Source organism: Oenanthe melanoleuca, chromosome 2 (assembly GCF_029582105.1).
Source record: "Oenanthe melanoleuca isolate GR-GAL-2019-014 chromosome 2, OMel1.0, whole genome shotgun sequence".
Taxonomy (NCBI): Eukaryota; Metazoa; Chordata; class Aves; order Passeriformes; family Muscicapidae; genus Oenanthe; species Oenanthe melanoleuca.
The window spans coordinates 44,292,408-44,316,608 of NC_079335.1; the positions used below are offsets into that span (position 1 = coordinate 44,292,408).

Below are 24,201 nucleotides of genomic sequence, written 5' to 3' on the forward strand. Positions count from 1 at the left end.
TCTGAAATTTTAGGGAACCTGAATTCAGTGGAGAACTGTTTAGAGAAGAATAACCAATGATGTATCAGAGCAAAAATCTAATGGCAGAGAAAACCAACAGTGTTTAAAATAAAAGAACAAAGAACAAAACTCATAGATATAAATTAAATCAAATACCTTTAGGCTCCTGTGAAGTCTGAAGCATATCATTACAGTCTAATTTCAGGGAGAAAAATCAGAGGAGGAATTCTGCAGTGATTCTAAATAAAGTATACTGTGAGCACAAGGATTAACCGCAGTGCACTACATAAAAAAATTAATCTATTTTTGTCATCTGGATTCTATGACTCCATATTTTTCAGTTCCAGTATAGGAGCATTTGGGATATTTTTTCTCCTCTTCACCACACATACATGATTTTCATTTGAATAACAGAACAGAAGCACCTCTGGTGTGTGTTCACAGTAAGACCGTATGATCAGGGAAATGCAAAATTCTAAATTCTGAAATCCTCCATTATTTCCTTACATGAAGTCCATGGTTCTTACTCCTTGAGTTATGCTATGGACAGAAGTCAGTGCTGAGGAGAGTAGCAATAAGAGACTGAATCTAGAGAGTGAGGACCTGGGTCCCTTAGCTCTTGAGGGTCTGGGCTGGATCTGCTAAAGAAGCTGGAAGAACTCTGTAGTCCTAGATCTTGTTATGTTCCTCACCTGCAGGGGAGCTCCAAACTGCTCTGCAACTTTCTATTCCTGATTTCCTCAAAAAAGGAAAATATGGTTGTGACTGAGATGGGAGCAACTGAATGTTTCCATTTGTGTGCAGAGGGGGAAATCAAAGGACCAGAAACCAAAGGTAGAGCCTGTGTGACAGGGCAGACATTGAACCAAATAATTAGAAGTGTTTTGTGCAGAAAAATCTAGCGTTTTCCCACATTATTTTTAAAATCTGAAGTCTCCCAAAAAAGGGATTATTAAGCTAAAAATGTTAATAATGTACTTATTAATATTTCAATTATTTGGAGTTCTGGTAAACCAGTCTTATTTCAAATACATAGCCAAATCCCAACAGGGTGTGTGATCTTAGGTCTTCTCATCTCTAGCTTGTCATTTCACAGAACTGGGCAAACAGCAGCAATTAATAAAATATGAGATTTATGTTAGAAAGGAGAGAAATTATCAAGGCAGACTCAAAATGCCCAAACATTTTTGTTAAACAGCAGTTTACAAAAACCCAGGTGATACACAGAGCAATGAGTTTTACTGCCAAAGATTAAGTTCTGGGTGCATTCATCAGTTCAGGCTTCATTATTTCTGAAACACTTTGTGGGACAGGAAAAAACCTGCCACCATTCTGTCTGAACATGGCCCCCTGCAAGGGTGGAACTCACGCCCAGAAGACATCAGAAACCTTAGAACCTCAGTGCTTTTAGGAACCAACGTGGGACTTGTCTTTTACACTCCATCTCTCCTCAGAAACTCACACAGAGCAATCTCATTTTTCCCACCTGCATGGAGAAAGCAGATAGTCACAGAGATCACTCTGCCTGTGATGAACAGCTGTAGGTCCACAGATGTTGGGTTTCATTTGGTAGACACACCATTGTATCCTCTGTGTTGAAAGGTGCTGAGCTGGGGTTTGATGTGCTGTTGTTAACTGGCACTGCTCCATTTGCACTTCTTGGAGGTCTGGACCAGTTTCTCTGTCTGGGTTTGTCCTTTTGCTAGCCGAGCTCAGTGAACTTAGGTTCATACAGAGAGCACAGGCTTTGAAGTTATCTGAGGCAGGTGTCAATGCTATCATCAATAGCACTTCTGACACATGACTTCAACTGGGATTTTAACTGCATTTTTGCCAATACACAATCCTTTAGCTTCCTCTAACTTAGCATAATTGCATTACAGGAATTTCAAGGAGTTCTTTGAACCAAGGTACAATTAACATCCTTTCAAAGAACATTCCCACCCAGCATTTACTCTAGGTAAACTTCCTTTTTGAAGAAGCAATCTGTTTAAATGTAAATCAGCTTTTTCACTTGTGGAAAGAGTTTCCAGTCTCTTCTCAAATACACTTTCACACCAAAACCAGTCTGCAAGGCTTTGCACATTATAAGGTGCATTTTTAGCTAGAAAGCAGGTAAACGATGAGGTTAATTTTAAAGATTATTAGAAAATTAGTCCCTGCCTTTAGATTACTAGCCCATGAATTCAAGAAAGAAAAGCTACTGACAATGCATTCCTAGGTAAAGATGCCAATGGTCTTCCACCTTTAATCTAATTTTTAAATTGTCCTGAGAAATCCCTACTGCAAACTTTGGTTGATTGGAAAACAAACAGCAGCTGTAGAAGAATTTGAAAACCAACCTGAATGAAGCAAAGACAGGATTATCCCATCTTCTGTCCACTGCTGAGCAAAGGGGAGACTTCAGCCTCCAGAGCTGTCATTTGAACACCTCTATATAGCACTAAAATATAAGTTGAGAAAAATCCAAGTGTCTTAATCACTACACAGTGTCATTTAGGATATCATCTGACATTAGCTAATCATGCACATCCTCTCCACTTCCCTAAGCCAGGCACTGCTACTGAATGGGAGAAGATAAGAACCCCATTTTAAAAAGATTTTTAAATGACAATGTTTAATTTCATCATTATTTTTAGGAAAGAAAAACCTTGATAAGCCTTTTAAATAACAATCCACAGCCCTGTGGTTACAGGCTGGCAAGTGTAGGTGAAGATACTGTGCTATAAGAAGCTTTGAAACGTCATTACAAATTCTTTCCTTTACATCTAATCATGCTGTGCTCAAGCCATGTAATTTCCAGAGGCAGCCCATTTGTGTGCTGTGAACATTTATGAGTTTATACATCATAGTATTTATTAGAATTCAGATAGAAACCCAAGACTTTTAATGGTGGAGTTGTATCACATTTTGCTGAAGAAACACACAGAAGAACTTGAACTGCTGCCTCTATTTTTTTTTTTTTTTCTTGGATTATCAAGGATTAACTTAATGATTTTTGTGGAGAAAAAAAAACTCATAAAGGAAGAGAGAGAAGGAAAGAGAGAAGGAGAGGAGAGTTTTGATCATATTTAAACAAAAGAAATCATTGCTAATAGCTAAGTAGATGTGATGAAAATATAATATCCACAGCTTAGAAGTTCAGGTTGTTTTTTTTCCTGAGCCAAATGTTCAGCCTTTAGACATCTTTTCATTGGAGATCTAATAAGATTTGTCTCTTTTCAGAAATATCTGATGCTATGACTAAAATACAACCTCCTTCATCAAAGGTTTTTCATCCAGGAAAACACTGTTCAGGGATAACACATAACCACTTTTGGATCCCTCAAAACATCATTTACCTGTCAAGCCAGGGTCACACATTTATTCCTGGACTGCAAGGGAAGGTGGTACCACTGGATAATCCATTTCCAGAGTTCAGGGCCTGGAATAAAAAATCTTAATGATCTTTAACTTCTGGGTTTGGTGGTTTACACTACATATTGTGATATTTCTTGTTCAAAAAGCAATAAAAATGCTTCTAAAGTTCATCCTACATCTGGCAAATACACGGTAGAGGAGATCTAAATCTGTGTTCCGGAACTAATTCTTTCAAAATGGAGTCAAAGGAGGATTTAATCAAGTAGAGTTAATAAATTCACCAAGCCCTTATGATCACTACGGTCATGCTTTCAGAAAAGATCACAAATCTCAAAGACAGCTGCTCTCAAAAATAAAACAAAAAAAGGAAATAAAACAAAACAAAACAAAAAAAAACAGAGAAAAAAAAGAGAAATAAAGCGGAACAAGCTTAAGCTCCCAGAAACTTGTTTCTTGCTGTGCTAGTCCAGATTGTGTCTGGGGTGAGAAGATAAAAAGCACTGGATTCACACTGTTCCAAAATTGAAGGAGAGCAGGGGTGAATCAGGCCATTAAATTTGTAATCGGATCTGTTGATTGTCTGTAGTGCTGAGTTCTGCTCTGTTTTAAAATAACTGGAATTTTATTTAAAAAGAGAGCATGCACCTCAAACAGGCTAACAGTCCTGGAAAGCTGTTCAAAAAAGCTAAATTCTCACATTATCAGATAAACTCTTAAAAATTTCTGTTTAAATTAATACATTACAAAATCCATGGGGGAACTTTCCTAGGAGAGATTTCAACCAGTGAGCATCACTATTCCATTGACATCAGTGTCTTCCAACCTGTTGCATTAGGGAGGGTTTTGATTGAGGTTTTGTTTGGTTTGTTTGTTTTTCATTTGCACTGATAGGTCACACCTGCTGGTGCTTCCTTCCTTCCTTCCTTCCTTCCTTCCTTCCTTCCTTCCTTCCTTCCTTCCTTCACAGGGAAAAAAAAACGAAATACCCTAACCTTTCTGAAAATTTATTTAGCCAAAATTTTCAAATTTTCCAATGAAAGAGAATGAATTGTACATGCTAAAACAAATGTGTGTTCACTTACCTTTGCTCATGCTTGTTTCCATAGTTCAGAAAGACATTAAAATAAAATTAATATTTTAAATTACTTATACATAAATATGTTTACATATGTAGGCACACATGAGCTCAGATATGAGGTTAAAAAGTTTTTAAATGCAGACATAACATAAATTGGCAAAATTGCCCAAATAAGCATCAATAACAAAGAAGTTAGCAAGTCCTTCCTGGGAATAACCTTAAACAACACTGCTTTAATCATTTGGTGGCCAACCTTGGATGGGACACAGAGAGCATTATGTATTTCCCCCACAGCTATGGAGTCATTTGTCATGTACATTATGAGCATATGGAAAGGACATTCTTTAAACAAAGGCAGCAGGAAATAAAGTCATCTTCAGTCACTGTCATGACTATTCTGCTTAATTGCTGATGGCTTTTAGTTCACTGCATTGCACTGCCCAGTCTGCTGTCCTGCAGCCAGGCATTGCAATAGATCAACAGCTACAGTGGGCTCTCACCCTTCTCTGGAGGCCAGAAACAGGAGCAGAACCTGCCAGTTCAGACCCAGAACTGCTGAGAGGCCATGACAGTGCTGCAGGAGGAGACAGATTTCTCATGAGAAGGGATGAGACAAATACCCCTCCCATTCACTCTCCCGTGATTGAAATGACACACTGCTACCTCTGACACATGACTCTTGCAATCACAGCTCATTATCCTTGACCTGGCCTTAATGCTGTGCCTAAAGTAAGGGCTGAATAGACTTTTTGACTTCCCTGTTCCCACAGAAATCTTCTGTTTTTACTGTCAGAAGCCATATAGTTCTTTAAACCTTTTCACCTTGACAATTCCAAGAGACCTTGGCTGTATCAGCAAAGAGTTCTGCTCTTTTAAAAGAAATATCCTCCAGCCTTGACAAGAAGTAAATATATCACCTAAAGTTACCTCTGCTTTTCTCCTGTGTTTGACATCCAAAAGGAGATCCAGTGGCTGGTTGGAAGAAGTGGTAATTCTGTCCTAATGAGGACAACAGGCAGTTCTGGAGGGAATCCAGTCTACAGGGAGAAGGAAGCAGATTCAATGGCCTTGCTGTTGTTGGTTGCCATATACAATGGTCTTCCCATTTTAGAAAATTCCACATTCCTTTGAAGAGCTCACAGAAACATCTGTGGATTTGTGGGTTGATCCCTTTTAAATGTTAACTGCTTAAAGCCACAGAGCAGGATCTCTCAGCAGAGCCTGTCATCTATTGGAACAAAACACTGCAAAAGAAGCAGGGTAAGTTTTGAAAAGCTGTCTATCTAAAACTTAGTGAACATAAATAATATATTTCTTCCTGGCCTTGGTCTGCTTTAACAGAGCAGCAAAATAGCAGCCTTGCCATTGCTGCTGAGTGCAGCTAATGGTCTTTTTTGTCTAAATTACAGTTGGTCCCTCTAAAGTGTGTTTCCTGCCAAGTGTGGTTTCACAAGATGCTGAGTCAGAGGAGCTGTGGGGAGGGACCAGCAGTGGTAACAGCAGCTGGACACGGGCCCATGGCATTAATGGCACTTCTGAAACAGGGTTAAGAAACAAGAATGCTCCTGGGCAAAAGGTGCAAATCTGGAAGGCAAATAAACTGGGTAAATTACAGTGGATTGTTTCCCAGAGGGGAATGTCATACTATAGTTGCTTGGTGACATATAGACTAATGCCTTAATATTTAGGAGTTGGTCCTTTAAAATATTCATGTGCTTCCTATTGGACTGAGGACTCAGATGCAGTCAGCACAGTGGTCTGCCCCAGGAAATCTGAGGCAATTTGCCCTAGTTCAGGGTTCTACAAGAGAGACTTAAGTAAGGCAGCTCACTTTATTTTTGCTTGAGGACACTCACATTGACAGCTATTGCATTCCCACTGATAAACTGTGGGTTGTTAATTCACACTAACATCCAGTGGACACAAAGTCTGAACACCTGCGAGGGTGTTGGCCAACTTTCCATCTTCCAGCCAGGGTAAGAGTTGTGTCACCTCATCTACCTGCACTTGCCCTCAGTGCTTCCCCCCAGAACTATCTCTGAAAGACAGAACACGACAGGGCCACACAGGCAGCAATGGCTATGGTGAGACAAGGTGAAATATCACTTTCTTTTTGCATTTCATGTCTGAAAATGGAAGTAGGAAAAAGGTAAAGTGAGGTGGTGTTAAAAGTAGTTTAAGCAACTCCCAACTTCTCCAGCCACTTGTCCCTGTTCCCTGTCACCATCAGTTGTGACTGCAAAGCATAGGTGCAGGCACAGAATGAACAACATAAGCGATTACATGCATTTGCAAATTAACCCCCACCAAAACTCCTTGTTTTCCACCCAGAAAAGTAATTTAGCTCCATGTACAAACTCCAGGGTCAGTGTAACAAATAGGGCGAGAACAAGTGACTGCAGGGCTATTTCAGTCAGCACAACAGTGGAAAAATGTCCATGTAACCACAACCACCTTTTTAACTTTCAATGTCTTTTCCTGCTCCAAGCTCTAATTCTAGCAACCTGTGACCTGATCTCCTTCCTCTTAAATAAACTGTAAATTTGCCATTAACCTTGATGTAAGTCAGATTGATTCTTGATATGTAAGGATGTGATTTTCCATGTTTCTTCAAGGGTAGCATCAAGGAGTGCTCAGCATTACTGAGTCCAGTGCTCCCCACTGCCTGCCCTGTAGCAGATACTTGCTCCCCAAGAAATCAGGGGCCAAACTCCACCTGTACCCCACGGCAGGGTTCCCAACACCCCAGCACAGGAGAAAAAGGAGTCAGCAAACTGCAGGTGATCCCACACAAGGACACATTGCTCTTGTGCAAACACCACCCTTCTATCAGGGCAGGTGTGTCCCCTGCACAGGGTGGGGTCCCACAGCAGCTCCTGCCAAATGAGAATGTTCTGCCCAAATCCCCCCACAAAAGAAGGGCCACAGAAGGAGGAAGGGAAAGACCACACCAGCAATCACAGAGACAGCCTTCAGTTACACTGAAACCACATGTGTAGGCTACCAAGTTCAAAGCAAATAAGCACAGACTTGCTTGCAGCCTTGCCACAGGCAGCAAGCCGTGGCCAAGAGGGTTGAGCCTGGCTTAACTCTGCAATCTAACACTTTTTGCTGAGCAAATTCTTTGCCCAGAGCAATGAAGAGGCACAAGTGCCCCACGCTGGTTCTTTTCATCTCAGTGAAGAAAGTAATCACAGCAAGACTTTCTTTTTACCCTGGTCCCTATTGCCTCCTGACCTGTTTCTCAACTTTGAAAGGGTTTAGAGGTTTTAGATACAACTTGCTCTTTCTGTTTCTTTCTTTTTTGTTTTTTTTCTCTCCCTGCTCATACTTTAAATAGATTGTTGATGCAGATAAGCAATAAAAAGGGAAAAGGCACTCCTTATGCTCTTTTATAACCTTAAACATCATTTGTGGAACAGAATCAGCAACACTGACCTGGAGGGATGTTTTGAAAAGCCACTAATAGATTGAAATAGTGAAGGTGCAGCTCTAATGTTGATGGGTCCCTTATGGAGCCAGTTATACAATGAAATACTAATAAGAACAATTTATGTAACTGTTTTCTCTTTCATACCTTTTCTTTCAGAGTTGTTAGGTTTTGGTTAGGCTGGTTCTTTTTCAGGGGATATATTTGATGCATTTAGCTGACTCTTGGCCCAGATTTTCACTTATAAAGAAATGTCACAATCTAACAGCCTAAATTTATTCATGCTTGGTTTATTTATTTTCTCTAAGGAAACATTTTGCATATCAATGGAAAATACGAGGGTGTTTCCCTTGAACCACTTATTAGAGTAACTGTTAAAGGACCTTGTTCACAGTGCACTGAGGAAGCACCAGACTTTTTGGGCATTCAAATGTCAGGCTGGACATTTGTGTGCTGCAGGATCAACCTGTGGGTTTTCTGCTGATGGCTCAGCTCTATTTCACATGTACTTTTTGTCACTACATTTTATTGTTGTTCATAGCAGCTCACTTATACATTCCTTTTCATTCCTTAATATTTTTTCCAGATGAAAATCTGCCTGAAGCATTTTATGTACTGATAGATGTTCTTCTTTCTTTTGCTTTAAGTTTTATTTCACTTTTTTGTAAGAAAACTAGACAAAACTGGTAAGCTGGGGTATATAAGGACAACAGAGATATAAACATCTAGAGAGAGAAACGGGACCATGGCTCAGGAGGGCAATTCAAGTTTGTACAAGCACCAAGCAGAGTGGCCTGGAATGCACAGAGAGTCCCTCCAAGATGTAAATGCTTAGTAAGCTGCTTTCTCTGCTGCTGGCTCACTTACTCCTCCTTCCTGTGCATTTCTAAGTGCTCTTCCAGATGTCTCCCTCATTTTTCCTCATATCCTATCACAACAGAAAGGTAACAAGGTGCAGGGTCTCCAAAGTTAACAGACAGATTTGTGCTGCTTCACACTTGTCAATTTTGTTTGGATTGAGTCCTCCTCTTCTGTCCAATTTTCAGCCTGTAGCTGCTGAAGCAGTTCAGAGGAGCTGACAACTGTGCTCTACTCTGTTAACAGGGTGCAAGTGCTAAGAGGAAAACACCAATTTTTCTACTTCCAAGACTGGAAGGCACGTTGATAAACATCCAGCCAGAGCACTGCTACTCACAGAAACCAGTTACAAATGAACTCTAAATCTCTTTGCTGTCTTACTTTTTCTAGAAGTGTTAAAGAAATAGCAATGTAAGGCCTGGATTATGTAGAGACACTTGGAAAAGTTATGGCCTCCTAATAGCCCATTTAACATGTTAAATGAGCATAAATAAATGTAGGATTGTGTGTTTCACAAGATTTAATTTTATGCTAGTTTCTGTACTCATCGATTTTCCCCTTTTCTTTCCTTGAAGAGCACCCATAAAGGGAAACCCTATAGGCTCAGCTTCACATCCTCATAAGGATGCATGAGGACAGTTAATTGCTGTAAGCCCCTACATTTTCAGCTTTAAGGGAAAGCAGGACTAGAATACCAATGTAAATGGATCTTATTCAAAGCAGCTGCCTCTGGGCATAGCATCTCTGGCTCTCTGCAGTGAGCTCCCTCATTAGCTGGCAGGTAGCAGGGGGTGAGGCTGGGAGACAGACAGACAGTGCACTATTGACTGGTGGGGATTGGCTCTATTGACTGCTGGGGATGTCTCCCATGGGCTCCTTGGGAGGCTGGTGAGGGCTGCTGCTGCCCCAGAGGCACTTGAAGTGTTCAAGTTTTGTCTCATCCTGTCCGTGGACTGGTTGGCACTTCTGGTAATTTTCAATTAGGAAGAGCAGATAATGGGGAAGGAGCACAAAATATCCATTTAAAAAAATAAATGTGGAGTTTTAGTTAGAAAGAAGGGTTTCAGTAATCATACACTTGTATAACTTTGAAATGGCTGGGCTTGGTGCAGGGTCAGAGAACCAATGCCCTGTGGCATCCCATGGTGGCTCAATATTGGCAAAAATGGTTTGGTTTGGTTTGGTTTGGTTTGGTTTGGTTTGGTTTGGTTTGGTTTGGTTTCTTTGTCTGCTTGGTTTGTTGGGTTTTTGTTGGATTTTTTTTAAGTAACTCAGGATTTTCCCTGGACTGACAAATACATGGCTTTGGCTTGTATCTCAGTAATGCAGATGAATGGTTAGTGGTACCAGCTATCTTCAGTTTACTGTAAGTCTAATATATTTGAAATTTGATTTTCTTTTTGAGAAGGATAGGTTGTTAAATATAATGATGCCTTCTTAATATTAGGCCTTATGGTGTGTCTGCTGAAATTATAGAATCATAGAATAGATTAATCCATGGAATTATGTATTCATGGCCAACTCCTAGAATTCCATAATCTTGTTTGGATAGTGCACAGAGTTTCTTAATAGTAAACAACATTTTTATAGCTGGCTCTGCTCTAGAGTATTCCAAAGTCTGATATTTATGGGTAGAAGAGAGCTGGATGGTGTTCCAGTAACAACCAGGGCAACCTCTAGACATAAACCTTATTTCACAGGCTGAGCCACCTGCGTGTTATGTTTGTGTGTTAACTTTGAAACCAGTAGACAATATATTTTAGGTAATGTGTCATTAAATGTAGTACCTTTTCAGATTAAGAGTGTTACACGTTCCTTGTTTTTATGTTAGGGTTGCCCTATTAATCTTAATTATGAATCTAAGGTGTACTGGGGCCAGACTGACTCTTGACATTGCAAGATACTTAAAAAAGCTTTGTAACAGCAGCTGAGGATTTCCACACAAGTCCTTTCATGCACTGGTCTTGTACAGTAAGAATGAGGTTAATACAGCAACTTCCTTCAGTGATTCATAGGTGTGGTGACTGCCCCATGGGACCACTGCAAGTTGGCAGAGCAGAGCAGCCTTCTCCTCCACCAGTGCCCACAGGGTCTGATTTCCCTTTTGTCTCCTAAAGATGGAGCATTTTTTCTGTGAAAACGAGCTGGCCACAAAGTGCAGCAAGGAAATAAAAGGGTGACAGGATGCATTTTTTGATTGTTGGCTAGCTGGATTCATTGCTGTGCTCCAAGAAGTGTTAGTCAGAGGACTGGTGCTCTAGACACAGCACTGCCAGCTGCATTCATCAGGTATCCAAAGAGACAGAGAAAGCTTCAGTCCAGAAGTGTTAAACAACCTTCAGACCCAGTGTCTCACTAAAATTAATGAGCCAAAGTCATCAGCATGCTCTGGCTGTTCTGCACTGCCCCAGCTAGAGAAAAAGATGTAAAACTAGTCTGATGGGTCAGGCAAACACCATTTGAGATTGTTTCATATTTCTGAAGACACACAAGAGGAGCTGCAAGACTGGACCCAGGCTGTTTCTAATTCCCTCTCAAAGTGATGATGGTATTAAATTGCTAATGTTGCCAAACATATTGAAAAATGTAGTAATAGGGGAGCCATGCAAATTAAGAGATCTAGATTGGTCTCTACCTTAGTCTGCTAATATTGATTATACTTTATAAAGCATGCAATTATGCTTCTGAGCACGGCAGCAAAATGCACTGATAAGTTTTCAAAATCATGCATTACAGTGACATGAATATTCTTGGTTTTTGAAGGAATTTGCCCATAAAATTACCCTCTCAATAAAGGGATGAAAATATTACTTGCTAGATCTACAAAAGCATTTAGGAGCCATTGCTAAATAAAAATCAACGAGAAACAAGTGTTTAAATGGCTTTGTGGATTCAGCTGATATGTAAATGATGGAAGCTTCTACTTCTAGACTCCTTACTACAGGTGGAAGACTGATTGCAGAAACTGTGAAATATCAAGGGGACAAGAGGAAAACATTTCCATGCTGAGATTTCTTCCATAGCACTAGGGTTATACCTCCTAAGTAATGTAGTTGAGGTTTTGAAACAATTTCTCCCAATTTTCAAAAAGAAGTGTGTGCTTTCAGAAGCAAAGCCTTCATCATCTGATTCCTCAGTCATTCAAGGGAGAATATGGAAAATATATCCATCAATGTCAAGCTGTGGTTTGAAGCAAAAGTAGATGTCACAATTGAACTAGATGGACAATTGAAATATTTTCTGAAGTTTTCACACTTCAGGAAGAATTGATCTCTCCCTGAAGTTCCTCCAGCCCCCCTGGATTTCAAAATGGCTTTTAGATACATGACTTGGTTGTCTTTATTCTCCACAGATATACACAACTTACCAACAATTTTATAAAAATGTTCTTCACATGAAAAGGAAGAAAAAAATATCTTTTTTTCTGTTCACCTTTTATTTCATATGTAGTGTAAAAAGCTATGCTTACTAGGTTAGGAAAGACCTCATTAAGTCAAGGCACTGAAATATCTGCAGTTTAACCTGTTATGGAAAAGGAGGACAAAATGCATTCACAAATAATATAATCATCACATCAAAAAGGGGTTGGCAGCTAAACTGTCACAAAGAGCAGACAGTGAGCTCTAAGTTTTAGAAAAAACTCCTGAGTAATGGATCTGTTTCTTCCTTCCTAACAATGCTATAACTGAAAATAATTCTGAAAGTTGATGGAATTACACCAATATGGGATAAGAAAACATCAGATTAATAAAATGCACACTGCATCAGTTTAAACAAGAGATTCCAGATGGATTAGGAATAAAAGCATTTTTGAGCAGACCTTGCCCAGATTGCAGGCACATTCCTGCCATTACATCTATAACATGCCCTGCTCCCTTCAGAAGCCCTTGCAGTGTATTGCTCTTCTTCCAGATATGAGGGCAGCATCCAGAATCTGGCTAGACCATCAGAGCAGGAGCCAGAGCAGCTTCCTGCTGAGCAGACCTGAATAAAATTATCCAGAGGACTTGGGTAAAAATTAGTGATCTTCAGTAAAATTACACAACAGATCTTGGTAAAAATTAATTGCATAGTCTAGCCTAGAGCACAAAGGAAAGCAGTACCAAATGAACAGCAGCAGAGTTTGGCCCACATTGGAAAGAGCTGATTTTAATGCTGATCAAAAAATAAGAAGTGGAGAGGGGGGGAGCATGAAATTTATTTTGTTACTGATTCCAGCAGGAAATGAAAGCAGATCTTTCTTTTAAGGCTGTTTGTTGAGTCATACTGTTCTGAAATTTTTTTTTCTTTGTATTTCTGGGAATTATATGTAGTGCCAAAGTACCTTCTTGTTTAAACAATGTTTTGTATTGCCAAAGTGGGGAGGAATGTGTGCCACGTCAAACTGTTTCTGTAATTCTGCATAAAGAAGCAGATGAGGCTGGTTTGACCACTGTAGAAGCCTCAATTAAATTGAAGGTTCCTTGTGTTTTGTAGCACTATAATCAAAAGGTTCTGTATAATTCGACATCACTAGAATAAAGGCTGATTTGAGAAAGTACAGGGATACAAATAGGAAACTGAAGAAATTAAATTCAGTGAGACTCTGTAAGACTTTAGTGGGATTATGGAAAACACAAAACTATTCAGGCAGCAGGCTGGGTTGCCTAGAAATGGGGTAATTGTTTAAGGTAGTTAAAAAAAAAAAAAAAAAGTCATTTACGCTCCTGGGGCCTTTATTGTTAACAACTAGTTATCTCTTAATTTTCTACCTTTATCAAAGTGCAGGTGATCTCCACATAGCATAATCAAGTCACCTTACTCAGTAAAATAATATTGTTTTGTGCAGTAGATACTCACATTTCCATGGAAAGGGATTCATTTTTCAGAGAATTATAGCCTTTGGAGAGAGAAAAGACCTATTAGGTCATAAAATCTGTACCTCTGCCAGCACAGGATTTGTTGCATCGTCTATGTATATTCATTAGTGTTTTGTTCAAGCTGTTTCTCAGAGAAGCAAGGGGACTTCCAGTGCTGAACCAGGGAAACAGAAATGTGGCTGAGTTGATCTCACCAGACAGCCAGCCCTTATACCCTCTCTGCTTTTACTAGTGTTATTATTAAATACACATTTTTCACTTTCAGAAATGCTTCTGTACTAGCCAAATGTTTATTACAATTGCATCTTAATTTAAATTAAAAATTCATTCTCTTTCAGACAGCTTGGTGACTCATATTTAGGTAGAAATGAGGTTACTGAAATTTAGAAAAAGAAAATTATTCCTTTCTGACATTTTCCATGTCTCTGAATATGATAACCAGGATGTAGGGGTTTACAAGTGAAAACTTTAAAGAAAAAGCCATGTACTATATATCAACATGATGCAACATTTCACCTGTCTGTGTATTATCTGAATTTCAGACTAATCTGCATTATGGAAATTTATCTTCACTTTTGAAGAGGCTTCAACCTATGCTCTAGATCAAATGAGAAACTGCATATCATTAAATTCAAGGCCAAATAAGGGCTCAAGGTCAAGCATGTATTAATCTGTTGTTAAACGTCCTTAATAAACATGATAGTTCAAGAAAAATAAAAAGATATCTACAATTTCTTGCTCTCATTCATAAATGCTTTTCAGTATAAAAACCTCTTAATTTCATCTAAATCCAAATTTCTTCCATAGAATTCAGGTCAACTGTGCAAATATAGAAGGATTTATTAAGAAGCACATAATCATAAACCTCATCAAACAAAATCACACAGAATTTTACATAATTGCATAGTAGACACAAGTCTCACTTTCTGATAGCTGAACTCAACATTATTTTGGCTTTTTTTAAATTTAAATTTAAAATTTTAAAATTTAAAAAAAAAGGTTTTGTATGAATTTCCAATGGTGTTGGGGGGTTATTTTATGATTGTTCCTATACTTTTGGATGATGATAAAATTAATATGGTCTCACTGATCTAGTGATAATCAAAATCCCCATGTCCACACTGACCACTCAAATCATCTTAGTGATTACAGGGGGATAAAATTGCCAAGATAATTTCCTTGGCTCCTTGCCCATAGAACTAATAGTTTTGAAAGCCAATTTGTTGTGTGATTTGGCCTCTTTGTGTTGACCAGTCCTGGCATTTTAGCAACTTTTTAAGAAAAAATATCATGCATTAGGATTGAAGATTGTTGAATTCTCTTTTTTCCTGGTGAAAGAAGACCAGAAACTACTGCCATCTTTTGCCACTCCACTTTGTCATTTGGCTTTGTGAAAAAAGCAAACATTAGCAATCTCAGCCTGAGAGATTGAGTTGCTGAGTTTAATACAAGCATATTTAGAAATTGGAAAATCTTTTCAGTGGTGCTTGTCTGTGGCCATCTAGAATGACAAGCAGGACAGAGACCTCCTGTGTGTGTGCTCATGTTTAGGAGCATACCATACCCCACAGGTCTGCACGAACTTTCAGCATGCTATTAAAAAGGTTTCAAGTTTTATAAAGCAGAGGTGCTTCTAGATGGTATCACATTGGCCAGTCACACTGGTGCTGTAATCAACAAAATTGCTCAGCCTGGAGCTCTTTCAGTATAAACAGGAAGGTGGGACTGACAAGGTGTTTTCAAAACTCTCTTCTAGGGAACACATATTCCTGGTTATTGAAAAATCAGGTCTGTCAAACTTTTGGCTTCCTGTGTGTCTGTATTCCCCCAGGCTTCCAGGGGCAGGTTTCCAGCCAAGATGATGAAGATTGAAGGTGGTTGATTGTCTTCACAATAGCTGGTGGATAGACACTCTGCTGAGGCCTGCCTGTCACATTATTTTTATAGGTTCTGACAACAGCACAGTCGAGTTTATGAAACAGATGATTCATCCTATGTACAGCTTTTTCTGTGCCTGAGATATATATGCATATGCATTAAAAACGTGGTGGGAACTGTTGTCACAGAATATGCCTGCATAAAGAGAGACAGTAATTCTTCTTGAAGGGGAGAACCCACAGAACAGAAGCGACACGCTGGCACTCTGAAATGCCGAAATGCCATTCTAATGAGATAAGCAGCATTTAAAATTTCTGCTCCGCTGTATTTTCGACTGCATTATTTTCTGTGCATCTAAAACTTTATTAGCAGTGCAAGGGTTTGTCTGGGAGTAATGTGTGTTTATTTGTGCACTTTTTACTGGAAGAAACGTGTTCAAAAGCCCCGACAGTCTGTTCTTTGGTTGAATGATGGTCATGCGGGATTTACAATTGAATTGTGAGGACAGGAGGACAGGAAGAATACAAGTGACAAATACAAGAGTCTCTCTGCCAGCAGGGAAGAAGAGCTGTAATGAGCAAAACTCCCAACTTGATCTAATTTAGAGCCAAGCAGAGCTTCAAGAATGTGTGGGAATTAATCTTTTTATTTATCCAGAATGAAGGAGGAGAATTAAGGGTAAGCGGAATAGCCCTGAAATGGACAGATTTGTATTCCCTCCTGAAAAACACTGCATCCAAGTGCCTGATGGCTAAAGTTCATAAGTGCAGCAGCAGATTTTTAAGAAACTGTAAGAAACTGTTTGTTCTTTCCAGATGGGGGATGGGAAAGAGGGTCTGGATTTGACCAATAATGTGATCATTGTTGAAAATCTACAGCAGTACAAGAAATGAATGGAGAATATAGTCTTAAGGAAAAGGAAAATAGAAAAGTAAAAAAAAGAAGAAAAGAGTAATGAGTTTTCCTGACTTAGGCTCCAGCTAAGCAAAATGCCTCATCAGAGAGTAAGGATTTGCAGTGTTTGGCCTCTCAGCTTGAAAAGATGTGATCAGCATGCTAGCATGGTTGTGGTTTCTGCTCATCTGGGTTCCTACAGCTTCCAAACAGCCATATCAAAACTCCACTTGTCTGCTCAAGCAATTCAGTTTCAGCCTAAATAAAATTAAATATATGAATGACTCACAGAAATAATTCCATGTTAGGAATCTCATAATGTCACTACTGTTCTTTGATATAAACCAGGTCACATAGTTGGACTTAGCTTGCACATAAACTTATTCCTATAGTTGCTGGCTTTTTGCACTCACATGCATTTTTATGCCCCCTTCTCCACAAGCTCCTTTCATCTTTCCTTTTGGCAGCTTGCCAGTATAGTAGCCAGATCCCCTATTATATGCCAATTAATCCCTTCTTGATGAATTTGAGTCATTTGTATTTTATTGTACACAGTACGGAAATACATCACGGCAAAATGCAGTATAAATAGGGCATGGGTTAGTCAAGTATAAAGGCTTTTTTGTCCTCTACTAGATGTGTATTTATAATTTCAAATTAAAATAACCAACATCCTGCTGCAGTAACCTTTTCCATTGTATTTGAAAAGCTTTTTAATAATTTTTCCCCATCAAATGCTATCAGCGCAATTTGGTTTAGAAAAGTAGAGATGAGATGTAGAGTTACTATACTGTGCCGTTCTTACAACTAGAAGTAATTGTTTAGTAGCAGTGTAATAGTCTGCAATCAATTTTAAAAGGCAGTTGTCTCCAAGGAGGTTTCTGCATACCTCTGACCTCTGCCCAGAGAAGAGCAGCTTTACTCCTATTAGCAAAACACCAGGAGAGTTGTGTGCTCCCACCAAGGCAGGAGCGTGTGTGTGAACCACAGTCAGAAAACATTTTAATTGGATGCCCACAATGGATTGTCAAATCTATCTCTGCTCAAAGCACATACTTGAAGCCAGCAGAATTTACTGACACTGCTCCTGTGAGGTAAACAGGGTGTTCAAGCACAGCTGAGCTGGAGACTTTGGCCTCCTTAGAGCACAGTCCCACTCTGTGACTGAAGTGACAAATGGATGGTTCACAATGCCTGAAAGACAGATCTCTTTCTTTCTTTTCTTTCTTTCTTTCTTTTCTTTCTTTTTCTTTCTTTCTTTCTTTCTTTCTTTCTTTCTTTCTTTCTTTCTTTCTTTCTTTCTTTCTTTCTTTCTTTCTTTCTTTCTTTCTTTCTTTCTCTTTCTTTCTTTCTTTCTTTCTTTCTTCCTTCCTTCCTTCCTTCCTTCCTTCCTTCCTTCCTTCCTTCCTTCCTTCCTTCCTTCCATTCCCCTTCATGCTGCCTTGCTAGATATCTAACCTTTCCAGCTCATCAGATTCAGTGCTTGTCTGACCCCTAGGAAAATTCCTTCCGTTTTCTTTACAAACAGATAAATTCTATATACACCTTTTCCCCAGTTTTGTTCTGCCATTAGATTTAGTTGAGGTGCTGTGTTGAGCTCCATCACCAAGGCCAGTATGAACTAAGTGGGTAACCAGGAGCAAGAGCAGAGGAGAACTCAGAGGAAAGCCAGTGTCTTCACCCTCATTGCAGCTGCTCTTAGTCCATATCAGGTTGCATTAGGCACTCTTTTAAAAAGTAATGTGACTTCTGAAATTGCAACGTAGTGCCACCTCCTTAAACATGCTTGTGTTCATAAGGGCAGTGGCTGAACTGATCTTGTTAAGTCCAGTTCCAGTTATAAAACCCTGTAAAGGCATTTCCTTGCATAATATTATTATGATGCCTAGATGCTTCACTCAAAAGCCAAAAGGAATTAAAGATCTGTTACACTGCAAAACTGTGTACCCAATTAGAATACATAAATTGTTCAGACAGAAATGTCTGTATGTTTAAGAATAAGAAGGATTTAACTTTTAACCAACCTTAGAACACATCCTTGTATGTATCCTTTACTTGTTAATCTGATTTTATTTAGTTCTAAAAAGGGGCTTTGCATGCTAATTCAGATTAATCAGGTCTGACTGCATGTAATTAAAAATTAGTAAAACAAAGGCAGACCCTAAATCAGTTCTTAAAGAACATCTTCCTTCAACTACAAAAGATTAGACTTTATGCATCAGTAGCTCTGAAAGGAAAAACAGTTATTATTGAAGAGTATGCTAACATTTTATCATTAAAAAATGAAGCACGTTTGCCTAACAAAATTAAATGATCCAGACAATAAAGCACATTTGCCGAGATCAAGAATGATAAAACCAACAGTAGAGTAAAATCCAATGCAAAAAATATTAAAGCCCATTACTGCAATGAGCTTTTGGCAAAGGACCTCTGTGCAATAGAGGTCATATAACATTTCAGTGTTTGCACTGGATATAACCCAGGGAATTAATTCCAAGCTTACAGTGGAAAAAAATTACTATTTTTGTGTGCTTCATAAACAATGCAACCTGCACCTTAAATAAGGAAATTTTCCTTAATTACCTAGTCTTCTTTTTGAATCCATTGAATTTAATTAATTAATTGGATTTTGTTAATCCATTTTGAATTTGAGAAGCCTTTTTCACCCACTTTAGTTTGCTGCAGTTGGATGCTAATATCACAGCAAAATATCAGAATTTTCAAAGCTTCTTTATAATTTCTTTAGATTTGTTTTTACAAAAGAGAATATTTGGAATTCCTACTAAAATAAAAAAAAAATAATGCACGTCTCTGTACAGCAAAAAGCTTCATTACAGGGACAATGAAACAGACACACAGCAGTTTCTTTCACAGCTAAAATCATGTCCTTGGTTATTTTATGTAAAAGGAGAAAAGGAAGGTTAAAAATCAACCCTGTCTCCAAAAACAGGCCTTCTTCTGCCCTTTGCAAATCCCACTTGTGTTACTAAACATCTTCCAGAGGAGTCTTCAGCCTGCTCTTGTGTGCAAATAAGAATTCCCCTGCTCCCCCCATCCCCATGCAGGTATCAGGGACAGAAACTCCAGCCCTGGCAGCTGCTGTTCCAGCAACAGGGAGGTTTAGATCATATTGCCAAGGGAAGTGCTCCTCTGGGACCTGAATATAAACCACTGTGGGTATCATGGCCCATCCAGGATAACCTCCAGGAGCAATGAACCAGGATGGGCTGCTTGCAGTGGTGCCTCCCCAGCAAATGCAGAAGGGTAGAGCACTTGGTGGTCACCTCCAGGGGCTGGCATTTGCTTGCCACAGCTGGGAAGGATGCTGCCCACCAACTCAGGGGTGCAAGCAGGGAAGAGAGGCAGTTACCAAACCATCCTTTGAGATCAAACACAGAGTGCAGGCTTTTTCCCATAATAGGTATTTATTGGTGCTAAAGGTCCCTCGCTTTCACAAGCAAATGGAATTCTACATATTGAAATCAGCTCTTCATGGGGGCATCCAGTCTGAAAAAGTCTTATTTACTTCTTTGGATTCAGCATTCTAGGATGAACACTGTCTTGTCCAGGTTACCTTCCAATTATTGGTGGCTGCTACCAGCATTTGTCCAACAAGGGATTTCAGAATGAGACACTGTTACATTGCACATATATTAAAATATAGAGCTTAAATTTATCTCAGGACACATAAGACATCCTCTGGGAAAGCTGCACAATGCAACCATGCTTTCTATTTTTGGCAATAATTAAACTATACTATGAAGAGTTATTAGACTAAATGACACTGTAAACCCCAAAAGCAAAATATCTAACATCACAATATGATGTTCTTAGTCCTGTCTCATACTTCATTCTTTTCAGCTCTACTGAAAATGAAAATTAGAGTCAATGGAAACTAAAAAGGTCTTTTATGCATGGAATAACATATTAACTCAGTGAGAAAATAAATACTGTTTACCTTTTTCTGTTTAAAAATGCAAATTCTTCCTGCTGCAGAAATTTGTAAAGTAAAATTGCTCAGTACTTATACATCTCTCATGCTTATCTTCTAAATCAACAGTGATAAAACCAGAATTTTGAAAGTAATAGAGTATGTAATAGGAAATTCCCTTTGTCACTTGCATTAACACAGTGCAATGAAGTCCAAAATAAAAAAATATAAACTATGATTCTGACAATAGTCACTTGGAAGATAAATTTATCATGGATTATAAATCTTCTTTTAAATAATGCATCACACTCTTTTCTGAACCACTGCAGCTCCTTCTCAAGGTGTTGTAAAAGCTGAACAACCTGAAGCATATTTATACAGATTAAGTGGTTTCTAATACTCCAAAGAGCACTTAATCTGCATGAATGTGCTTCGTGTTGCTATGTGCTTCTGAAGGCTGAACAAGCAGCCTAAGTGATTCTGAAAGTCTGCTGCACGTTCGTATTTTGATAAGTCAAACAAAGGCAGAAATGGAAGAAATATGTTAATTGGCCCTGGCAAGCAAGACAAGCAACTGGCAATCAGAGGTTTTCCAGCCTGAGCTTCTTATTCTCCAGCCATGTCCTTAAAATGTCTCAAATTATACTAATAATGAAAGTGATTATGCTAATATAGACTCAAAAATGGCATAATGCTGGAAATGATGTATCCTTGATAAAAATGTTCCATAATCACCATGACTAATGTTTATTAAAATGCTGCCCTAGAAACTGAGGCAAAGGCCAGCTGGTTTACCTTAAGGGTTCTGCTGTGGCATTTTTCAAATATTCTGTGTTTATCACTTTTTCTAGCAGACCATCTAAATGAGAAAACAGTGGTAAAACACTTGGCAAAAAAAAAACTTCATATTCTGACACCTTCCTCTGGCAGAGGCAGGAAATGGTTATTCAATAGACAGCTAACATATCTTTAAGGTATGCTGAAAGTGAAATGCACAGAAAAAGAATTTCAACATAAACCAAACTGATTTGTATATCACTTCCACACTTTGCCCAGTGTTGACTAAAATAAGGGGAAGAAATTGCAACAGCAGAATTAGCACAAAACTGATTGCTCTTCCTGACTAATGTGGAGGGACAGACTCAGTGGTGTGTTCTGTTGCAGATGTCCTTCCTCTCCCACTGTTTGACTTAAGGACACAAGAAATGTCTTGTGGTGAGCAGAAGGAAGATATTCTACTCTATTTTCTTGTGGAAATGAAGAAACTTGGTGGTAGGTAGGTTCTGAATGCACTGTGGCACATATGAAAATTTTTTGTCATGTAATTCAGGCTGTTACAGAGGGTAACTTTGAAAGACTGTCAGAATGAGCTGTACTGTCAGCAAGGTGCACTGTTTAAGTTTCATCCAAAATAAATACAAAGGCATCAGCACTTTTTGTTGTTGTTTTACTCTATGCAAAGTAATAGTGTGTGGGATCTTGTAGAACATGTAACAAATATTCAGTACAAACTACTTTTCCAGCAACTGGGTCCCAGAGCTGTATAAATATCTCCAGAAAGCAGTGCCCAAGGCTTTAAGAGTATGTGAAATGAAAAGGATACATCTGTCAGCTGGTGTGTAGCACAGGAGGCAAACTGCTGAGCGAATTGGCAAGGGAGAACAGAAGATGATAATGAAGACAGCACTAAAGTCACTGGGAGAGATGGAAGGTAACATTTGCTGGTCTTCAGTTCAGCATGGTTCAGAGCTCTGGATCATTTGGAAAAGTTCATTGTTTCCTAAGGCATAAAGGTACTTTCTTCACAGAGTGTTCATCCTGGATATCTTCTACTGACACCTGTCCTGAGAGACAGGTTTAGTTTTTCCAAGCTAATAAACAATTCACATAGTGCTTGCCACAGTAGAGCAAGGAGCATTTGGGGTTCATAAAGGACTAGAGTAATAGATGTAGGGAGCAAGAAAAAGTGAAGGAAAAATGATGTATGGCTCAGAGTTGCCATTTCTTCTTCTTGTTTATGTTTTCTGTGAGTTTTTTTACTGTAATCCTAAAACAGCACTATAAGCTGACCCCAGCCTTGGGGGGGAAAGGGAGGTCTGCCATAATATCTTTGGAAGAGAAAGCTACAATTCAAGAAAAATACAGGCATGTAAATGGATGCTTCAACCCAAACAGTTAGGCTACAATACTGCATAATTTATACAAATACATTTGTGTGGGATCAGCCCTAAGTCCAGCTGCTCAGAAACCACCATATTGAACAAGTCCTTTGTATGCATAGGGACAGGAAGTTTTCTACCCTGACACCTAAAAATGTTAGAGGTAATAAAATCAGTGCAATGTGCAAAGCATGACACATACCAAACTGCTCCTTCCTCACATTTGTCACTTTAATGAAGCCATAAAACTTGGGCATGCAGTGAAGATGGAGGAATCAGTGGTGTTTGAGGCTTTTTTTTTAAATACTTGGGTGGAATGTGGCTATTTTGTCATGTGGCAGGATAGGTTTATAGGTGGAGCAGAACAGACAGATCTCCACCCTTTTAGGTTACTCAAGAGTTGGATGTTAGGATAAAATTCAGATCTATAAAAGAGTTTTCCCTGCAATCATTAGTACCCTCTTGCTATTGTTGCTTGAAAATTTTAACATGCCTCTGACTCATCCCAGAAATGTAAGTCTACAGCCAATCCCTAATAAAACCTTTGGCTTTTGAAAAAGCAAGCCTAAAAGGTCCAGTGCCATAACACTGCATTTTGTTTGCCTCCTATAGGATGATTTCTTCTGCATTTCACCACACTCTGGTTCCAAAGGAAACTAGACCATATGGTGAGCAATTTGCTCATGTGTGCAGTTTACCAACTTTGCCCCTAACAGGTGTGGATATTGCAGCAGTAATGGACTAATGGGATTTTTGTCACTCAGCTGTTTGCCTGCTGTGAAAGGGCACCCTCCTCACTGCCACTCTCCATCTCCCCATCCTCCAGACAGCTGAAGGGCTGAGTGCAGCATGTTGCCTGATGCTTGTCCATCTCTTCTAAGTCACTGCTAGGTTACTTTTTGCACTGGTCTTTCCAGACAGCTGTTTGCAGCTTCCCCACTATCCCTGTCATTCCTGCCTTCAAAGCCTACCAGACACAGCTTCTGCAGGACCAAGCTTCAGCTCCACTAACCCCTCCCACCTCACAGTTTCTGACCCTGCTTTCCAGGGCTGCAAACACCATGATTCTCCTTCCAGCAGGCTGGCCAAGGGGTCCTACCAGATCCCAGCACATTCTTGGGCTTTCTTTTTGGGGCTTAAGATCAGCGGTGGGAACAGGGAGCAGAAGGTCCTTGTACAGCAGCAAAGGATCTCACTCCTCTTTGTGTGCACCTCTCTTAACCCTGGGAAGAGATCACAGCACAAAAAGGTGCTCAAAGCAACAAGAGTGCCAAGTTCACCAGCATTTTCATAGCAGAGTTCTGTAGATACAAATTTCTCAAAAAATTCCCCCTTCTTCTCCCCTTACCTTGCCTTTCTGGTTGAAGCTCTGCCAAGCAATGAATCCAACAAAAGCAGGAAAAGCAACATAATAATCCAACCAAGACAAAGTAGTTATAAATTATTACAGGCAGCTCCAAATTCAATCTGCTGTTGTCCTGGTGACTGACTGGGAAGCAACAATTATTTTTTTGTTTCTTCTCAGGCTGCAAGATGTCATCCACAGTAGTCTGTCTTCCCTCTCTCCCTTCCCCAGCCTTCCTTGTTTCCCCTTTCTCTCAACCTGTTTTCTAATGATACAGCTTTGGAGTTAAGCAATCCCTCAACTTTCAGTGCTATCTGCTGCTGTATCTATTTCTTCATTGATTGTTTCATTATTTTTTAAGAAAAGCTCAGAGGCACTGGACTGTTAGTCCTGTGCAGAGTTCCCTGCT

At 39.3% G+C, this 24,201-nt stretch overlaps 1 long non-coding RNA gene across 1 annotated transcript; it reads right to left on the minus strand.

Moving 5' to 3' along the window:
• Positions 1-2,347: 2,347 nt before the first annotated feature.
• LOC130250207 (uncharacterized) lies at positions 2,348-5,728 on the minus strand. The gene is made up of 3 exons (XR_008839935.1): positions 5,366-5,728; positions 3,342-3,424; positions 2,348-2,443 (listed from the first exon to the last, which is right to left on the minus strand). It is a non-coding gene; the product is annotated as an uncharacterized LOC130250207 (long non-coding RNA).
• Between the last annotated feature and the right edge of the window lie 18,473 nt (positions 5,729-24,201).